This window comes from Otolemur garnettii, unplaced genomic scaffold (assembly GCF_000181295.1).
Source record: "Otolemur garnettii isolate 467f Iridium unplaced genomic scaffold, OtoGar3 scaffold00029, whole genome shotgun sequence".
NCBI classification, from domain to species: Eukaryota; Metazoa; Chordata; class Mammalia; order Primates; family Galagidae; genus Otolemur; species Otolemur garnettii.
Window position 1 is genome coordinate 9,899,148 of NW_003852424.1, and position 7,462 is coordinate 9,906,609.

Here is a 7,462-nt window from a genome sequence, read left to right on the forward strand (position 1 = left end):
TTCCTTTCAACACGTGGCTTCCTCTTCCTCCTCCGTCCCCTCCCTCTCAGGCGAGTCACTTTGCCCACTGGGTCTGCTTCCTTCTCAGCGAGAAGAGGACAAGAATGCCCACCTCCCAGGGTCCCTGCAAGTCTTTAGCACTAACTATGCAAAGCACTGGTTAGTGGGCAGCCCACAGCCAGGGCTTGACAAGCGCTGGCGGGCACAGAGCCAGGCTCTTTGGGGGAGGTGGCCCTGCTCTGTCACAGGGAAGGGGAGACAGGGTGGTATGTGCAGGTTCAACCCCCAGCCAGATGGATGAAGAGGCTGCTCCCTAACATCTGTCCTCCCTTTGCTTATTTGGTACCAGACTCCCAGAGTTTTAGCCGGGCACTCTCCAGCCTCCCAGCCCCTGGGAAGGTGCAGAAGCTGTGTGTGGCTTCTGCGGCATACATATGCCTGCAATGGCTCACTTTTCAGGGACTCGCCTGTCACCTCCTCTTCTCCTCATCCCACCTGCTGGAGTCAGATGGGAGAGCAGGGGCTGGGTGGCAGTGGTGGACAGGAGAGGGCAGCTCTGTGTGGAAGATGGCCAGCAACAAGCTGGAAGGAGCCGGGGCTGCTCACACTGGCGCTGCGACTCCTCAGCCAGGAGCCACCTCTCCCCACTGTGTACACTCTCTTCATAGCAGTTTGTCAGCATGGAGGTGGCAGTGATCACCTCTGTTAACACTAACCCTGGAGCAGGTGTGGACAGCGTGAGGGGTGGGCTGGGACATTCCTCCCAGGCAGTGGCAGAGGGAATAGGACGCCTCTGTCCAGGCCCTGCCACTCCAACCACGCTCAGTTCCATGGGAGGACAACATGACTTAGTGCGACGATACCGCGGCCACCTGTGCATGTGACGTGTGTCTTCTGTGAAGCCCGCGTCAATCTTGAGGGCCTGCACACAGCTGAACACCACTGCAGACAGGAGCTGCTGCACAGCCACTACCAGGCTAGAGAGTGACTGTCTTACCCCCCCGGACAACACCATGGGTGTCACTGCCACAGCCTGCCCACTGAGGGGCCCCCTAGGTGAGACCACGAAACACTGAACAGTTTCACCTGTGGGCGTGTCCTTAGGTTTACAGCTAATGAGGGCAGTAAACCATGAACAGTGTGACCGATGAGGGCCAAGCACCGTGAGATGAGCTGTGATCACAGAAGCCACTCACTCACGCAGTCACACCCACCGTGATGGCGCTTGGGTGATCTGTGCCAGTGGGGCTCTCTGCCTGCCGAAATGAATGGACTTATTTTCCACTGGAATTTACCGCATGGCGGGGTTTGGGGAAAGAAGTTACTGTCAGGAGGGCAGGATCGGGATTCCATGGCAAACCAAATTCAAGGCTGCTGTTAAAATATCACAAGGAGAAGCAGGCAGTCCCTTACAGGTGGGCTCCCCCTTCCCACCGCACCACAGGGGGTCACTGGCAGCTTTGAGACTGACACCTGCCCACAGTCTGCCCCTAAGACTGGCCCCAGAGCAGCAGGCAAGCAAGGAATTTTGTCAGCTTTTATTAGGTTAGAAAACTGATAGAAGCAACACAACTTTCGGAGAAAGCACCATGGCTAGGTCCTTTGTGCTATGACAAGTGTGCTTCACCTCCAGAAGGTGGCCCTGGGGCAGGGGCCTGGCAGGGCTGTGGCTTCTTCACCAGCCCTGCTGACTGGGGTGGGCATGGTGGGTGCTGAGATGAATCCGGCTAGCAAGTGAGGCCAGCCTTTGGGGATCTGCGGGATTCTGAGGAGCCCTGGGACGTGTCCCCAGCCTGGAGACATCCATGGAAAAACCCTACCCAAAGATCCCACTTCCCAGAGAAGCCCCCAGGACCAGCACCAGCGCTGAGGTATGAGGACGCTCAAGGCTGATGAAATAACTGGTTTGTAAGGCAGCCCACCCTGGAGCCCTGATCCCGAGCTGGCCGAGCAGCAAGGACACAGGGCAGTGACCAGGGAAGCCACAGGTTTGGGCACTCAGCCCCTCCTCAGGTCGCTGAGAGCCACCTCACCCTCAGAGAGAGGCTTGGGGTGAGCGAGGGATGTATGAGAGGCCACTGGCAGGAGCTGACCTCCCCACAACCTAGATGCTGGGGATTTACTGACAAGGGACCCTAGTGGCTGGGGAAGTGACAGTGATGAACAAATGTCTGGCAGTTCTTGAGACCATTCTTATTTGTGAGCTCAGGGAACAGAGAGGGGCCAGATCTGTGTTCTCAGCTGGAAGGCCAAGTGCCAGCTGGAGTGTTGTCACTGTCCTCCAGACAGAGATGGCTACAGCCCTGAGGGACCTACAAGGGTGCTCTGGGGTCCCTCTGTGGCCCCCAGCTCATGACCACTTCATCTGGAAGGGTAGGCTACAGTCTGAGGGCGAGTGTGGTCTCCTGGACAGGGGCTCCCAGTGCTGCTGACAAGGGTGGGCCAACTAGGAGATGGGCTGTCACTGCCTCTAGGGTGGTGGGGGTGAACCCCAGGGTACCCTGGAACTTGAACAGGCATGAGATGTGTCTGCATTGTGCTGGTTGATGCTGGGACCTGGAGCTTTGTGGAGGGGCCCACAGAAGCTCCCCCCTTTACTCTCAGGGTTCTGTGTGCTATGTGCTAGTAAGGACTTGTGAAAGTCACTGTGGTCACCCCTATTTACTGGACTAGTGGATGTCACGATAGTCACCCAGCAGGGTTTCTGCCCCTTATAAAATCTGTCCTAGGTTTTCTCCTGAGCAATCATCTCCTTTCAGTCCCCGTGAACCCTGCTCACCCCACAGCCCAGAATACCATCTCTGGTACTGACATGACATCACAGCAGGGCAGTCCTGGAGCACAGGCTATCCCACCCAGTGCCACTCCCACTCAGGAGCCCTTCCTGCCCCTGCTGGCAGGCCCCAGGCCAGGTTGTGCTGACACAGGTGACCTCAAGGCTCTGTAGTTGGGTCCTTCTCCCAGAGACCAGGGGGGCAGTGCTGGTGGTAGCCCATGCCCCTCTGGAAGGTCCTCTCTTCCCGCAAACCACTGCAAAGCTAAAGAGGCCTCCGGGGGGCACACGAGACTCTGGAGACGCTTCTCTTCTCTTGCTTGAAGCTCAGAACAGCTGAAGCTGCTGCTCCCAGGGACGGCTGAGCTTCTGCTGTGGTGACAGGCCAAGGCCACACCGTGACAGTGAGGGCCAAAGCCATGGAAAGGGGAGAAATATGCAGAGTCTGTGGAGGGGGAGAGGGAGAAACAGAGAAAATGAATCAGTGGACACATTGTTCCGTCCTAATCCGGAACAACCCAAGCCCTGCCTCCACTGGACTCGGGGCTGGGCATGCAACTGTCAGCAGTGCAGCCCTGAGCAACTCAGGGGCCTCCCGAGCCTGGCTTCCTTAGTGTGACAGTTGACTTGGGTGTCCATGTGACTGGGTTAGGGGTACCCAGAAGCTGGGAAAGTGCCATTTATCCTGAATGCTGCTGCAAGGGAGACCCAGCCCATTGGGCTCTGGTGTGTCTGTGGAGGGGTTTCCCAAGTCAGTGGCCTGGAGAGTCACCCTCCGTGTGAGTGGGCACCATCTGGTTGGCTGGGGGCCCAGCTACAACAAAAAGGCAAAAAAAGTGTGAACTCGGCTTTCTCTCTGGGATGCCTGCTTCTCCTGCCCTTGGATATCAGAGCTCCAAATTCTGTGGTGTTTGGGCTCTGGGACTTGCACAGGGGACCTCGGGCTCTTGGGCCTTTGGCCTTGGATAGTGCCACGCCCTAGCCCCCTGGTTCTCCAGCCTGCAGATGGCCTTCTGTGCGACTTCCCAGCCTCCATAACCAAGTGAGCCAACTCCCCTAGTAAGTTAAGTTCCCTTTCACATATACTGCGTATCTCTTGGAGGCTTTGAAAGGGAAAAGTGAGCTCACTTGCCAGGGACACAAGCAGGCTACACTGTCTAGTAACCCTGCTGTGTTCATTCGTTCATTTGTTCCTTCATTCATTCATTCCAAGAAGCAAAGGAACACAGTCTCAGCAAAACATCCAAATGCTGATGGATTCTACAGCACTGGTTGGATTTGACCTCCCGTGCATCTGTGTTAGCTCTACAGTTGCTTAAGACTACAGACATAGGGCTTTTATCTAGTTGCACCCTTGTACATGCTTAAGTAACATAATAAAAAATTTAGGGCAGCACTGGGGAAGTTGTGCTACATTTCCTAAAGGAGGTGTGGTCCTCTATCTCTCATGCTACAGGCTGACAGACTCTGCCCTGCAGGAATTCTAACCTCCCCAGGGTGTCACCAAGCTCTTGGAGGGCAAGGCTGGGCTGGTGAAAGCTCCTAAATCTCCCTGCCTCCAAAGCTCCTCACAGTGACAAGACGGGTCCTGGACATCCTGAGATGCTCTAAGCTGACAAACTCAAACCTCTGTGGCCTGGCTGCATGCCACACACTGACAGCGTGGCTCCTCAGGGGACCCTACACTAAACCTCAAAGCTACTGGTGCTGTGGTAAAGGGCTGTGAGACCCTGCCCCGTGGGTGCCCTCCATGCTGTCCTGAGCTACTGAGAGGAGTAGAGATGGCACCTAAGGGCAGAGGAGCTGGGGGGCCCAGGGCTGGGCTCCTGTGTCCCCCCCAGATTACACAGTGGCCCTTAGGCTCATCCCAAGGCCATCCCAGTCTGGTTCCCCTAATTTTTGGCAGCTGTTTTGCTGAGGCCTGGTTTCTTCATCTGTGAAATGGGCTAACTGTCCAGCTGGGCTGGGTAGGGGGTGGGGAGAAAGGTTGGGGGGCTGTGCCTTTAAGGAGTTGGGGCATTACCCAGTGGGAAAGAAAGAGAAAAGGAGGGAACACCTCACAGGGAGCCCACCGTATGCCCAGAGGGTACTCCGCGTCCATCTGTAAGACTCCGACTTAAGCTTGGGAGCCGCCAGCCTCTCCTCCCTGCACTCCAGATGACAGCCTGTTTGTCCCCAAGTTCTCTTTCTCAGTCTCAGCCACCCGTGTGAACTCATGGTAGGTGCAAGGATCTCCCTTGGGTCCTCTGCCATCATCTCATGTCATTCTCTGACTACTTATTGTAGTGCTGCTGTTATAGAGGTGGCCACTGAGACTCTGAGACGGAGCTGGCCAAGTCAGTGATGCCAATGGGGACTATCGAGAGCTGGACTTCTCACTGGCACCCTTGGCCCTGAGTTGCCCGGCCCAGGGAGGCAGACTTGGTGGTGCAAGGTGGGTACAGAGGCCACCTCTGGTCCAGGCAGTGCTAGCTAACAATGAAGATAGCCAATGCACTGGCCGAGGCCCCAGGCTGGGGTGTCCCCAGGTGGCAGCCAGGCTCATTGGCGAGTGTGTGGTGACTGGGGGTGCCACTGCACGTGGGCAGGGGACCCAGCAGAGGTGCTATACATCTCAGCCCGTCCTAACCCCTGCCTGGTTCCCGCCCCCTCCCACTTGGGGCCACAGTTAAGGCCCTGGTCTGCGGCTATCTGAGTTGGGGCTCTGCTCCAGCTCAGCCCTGGAAGCACCACGGTGGCCACCTGAGCAGCAGCGAGGGGTTGGCTCTGTCATTGCAGCTCTGTTTGCCAGGGTCCCGCAAGAGCCAGGCATGCCCTGGGCGTCAGCTTCCTGCCCAGATGCTGAGTTGTAGGCCCTTCCACAGGGCGCCAAGTCCATACCCCTGCCTTTGAAGAGAATCCAGAGACTCTGAGCCACCCAGGCAGGAGAAGCTACACAGAAGGGGCTTTGCTGAGTGTGGGGACAACTGAGGATCCCCGAGAGGACAGAAGCACAGAGGGGGTGGTTCTCGGGCCAAAGGGAGTTTCCGGTTGGCTGCTGGGGCCTGTGAGGAGGAAGGAGCTGGAAGCAGCTTCCAACCCCCAGTGCAGGAGGCCTGCAGCCCGGAGGTGCTTGTGATCACCCTGGGACACAGCTTTGGGATGATGGGGTCCGGAGGTAGCTTCCCAGATGGATGTGGGACTAGCCCAGTCCTGTGTGCCCAATTCTTTATCCCTGAACAGGGGTGATGACAGCACCCCAGCGTGTTGTGTGGGAAACATGTGGAACGTGTTTCCAAAGTCACTGCAATCATGACTGTGGAGATGGCCCTTCAGGGGGTGGCCCTGGAAGGAAGAACTGGGCTAGGACATCTAGAGACCCTTGTAGCCCAAACCACTATTATCACCACCCTCCTCCTCATCACTATCCCTGTAAAAGCAGCTCTGAACTGGCGCCTGTACCTGATCTCTGTTCAAGTACAATGAGCAGTACAATCTCTATTCCCATTTTCCAGATGGGAAAGCTGAACCTCAGGGAAGTAAGTAACCTGTCCAGGGCCAAGAGAAGAATTAGAACCAGGAGGCAATGTCTGCTTCCCTTCTAGGGTTCCTGGAATCAGGGACATTCCTGGGAAAGCAAATGGCTCACCAGGTCCAAGTGACCTGCCCCAGCCCTACCAGCTGGGGCAACAGGGAGCTGGAACCTGGGGGTGGTCAGAGCTGCCTGAGGCTGGCAGCACAGGAGCCTGCTCCCCACCTGGCCCAGGGCAGGAGGAGTCTCCATTCCCCAAGAGGGAACACCCCTGGTCCCTAAATCACCTGGAGAGAAACAATAGAGAATTAGTGAGGAAACACCCATATCCTCTTGGAAGCTCCCTCCTCAGGGGACCAAAAAATCTGGCAGGTCAGATTTTTCTTCCAAGGAAAAAGTGAGATTTAACAACAAAAACAAAACAAAAAAACTCTTCTAAACCAGAAAAGCCTTAAAACAGAACAAAGCCACATTCTTATCCAGGCGGCCCCTCATGAGCCCAAACGCCAGTGTTTACGGATTTGATGCCCACACGTGGGCCTCCCTCGAGTACCAGAGCATCCCTTTAAGGGCGGGAAGGCCTGGTGGGATCTGACTTAGTGGCTGATATATCAGCTTCCTTTTAGAAGCAATCTCGGCTAAGAGTGACGCCTTCCACTGCACAGAGCTCTCAGCAATCCTTGTCAGCAGCTGCCAGTTCACAGAGGAAATTAATGTTTCAGCTCAGGTTGAAACCTGTGGACTGAATTGCAGGAACTGAGCCTACACATAGGAACACATGCTGGCCCCTTAGTGCTGCTGGGGTCAGAGGCAGGTGGGGACCTGGGAGGGACCTGGCTTCTCTTAGCGTGTTTGCCGCCGTCACTTCCTCCACGGGCTCCTTGTGTGCTGAAGGCAGAGCAGCACCTCGGGATCCCCTGCCCTCCCCTGTCCCCACCCCAGCTCAGAGCCCCCAGCATCCCAGGCCACCTGCCCCTTCCCAGGACCTGAGCAGGCCTAGCTCAAAACCCTCTCTGGTGCCTGCGAACCCACCACCCATGCCAGTCCCTACCCTGAGCGCCAAAAGGGCAGGCGAGCACAAAGCTGCCCCTCAGAGAGGCTGCCTGTCCCCAGCCTGCCTCCCCACCCCTGCCTGTCCCCAGTCTGCCTCCCCACCCCTGCCTGTCCCCGGCCTGCCT

At 56.8% G+C, this 7,462-nt stretch overlaps 1 protein-coding gene across 1 annotated transcript in view; it reads right to left on the bottom strand.

Annotated features, from left to right (window-relative positions):
• Positions 1-1,523: 1,523 nt before the first annotated feature.
• KLHL25 (kelch like family member 25) overlaps positions 1,524-7,462 on the bottom strand; it is a 31,654-nt gene continuing 25,715 nt past the window's right edge. Inside the window, exon 3 of the mRNA XM_003788651.3 lies at positions 1,524-3,218. The gene's annotated coding sequence lies outside the window, so the exon portion shown is untranslated. The remainder of the gene's footprint in view (positions 3,219-7,462) is intronic.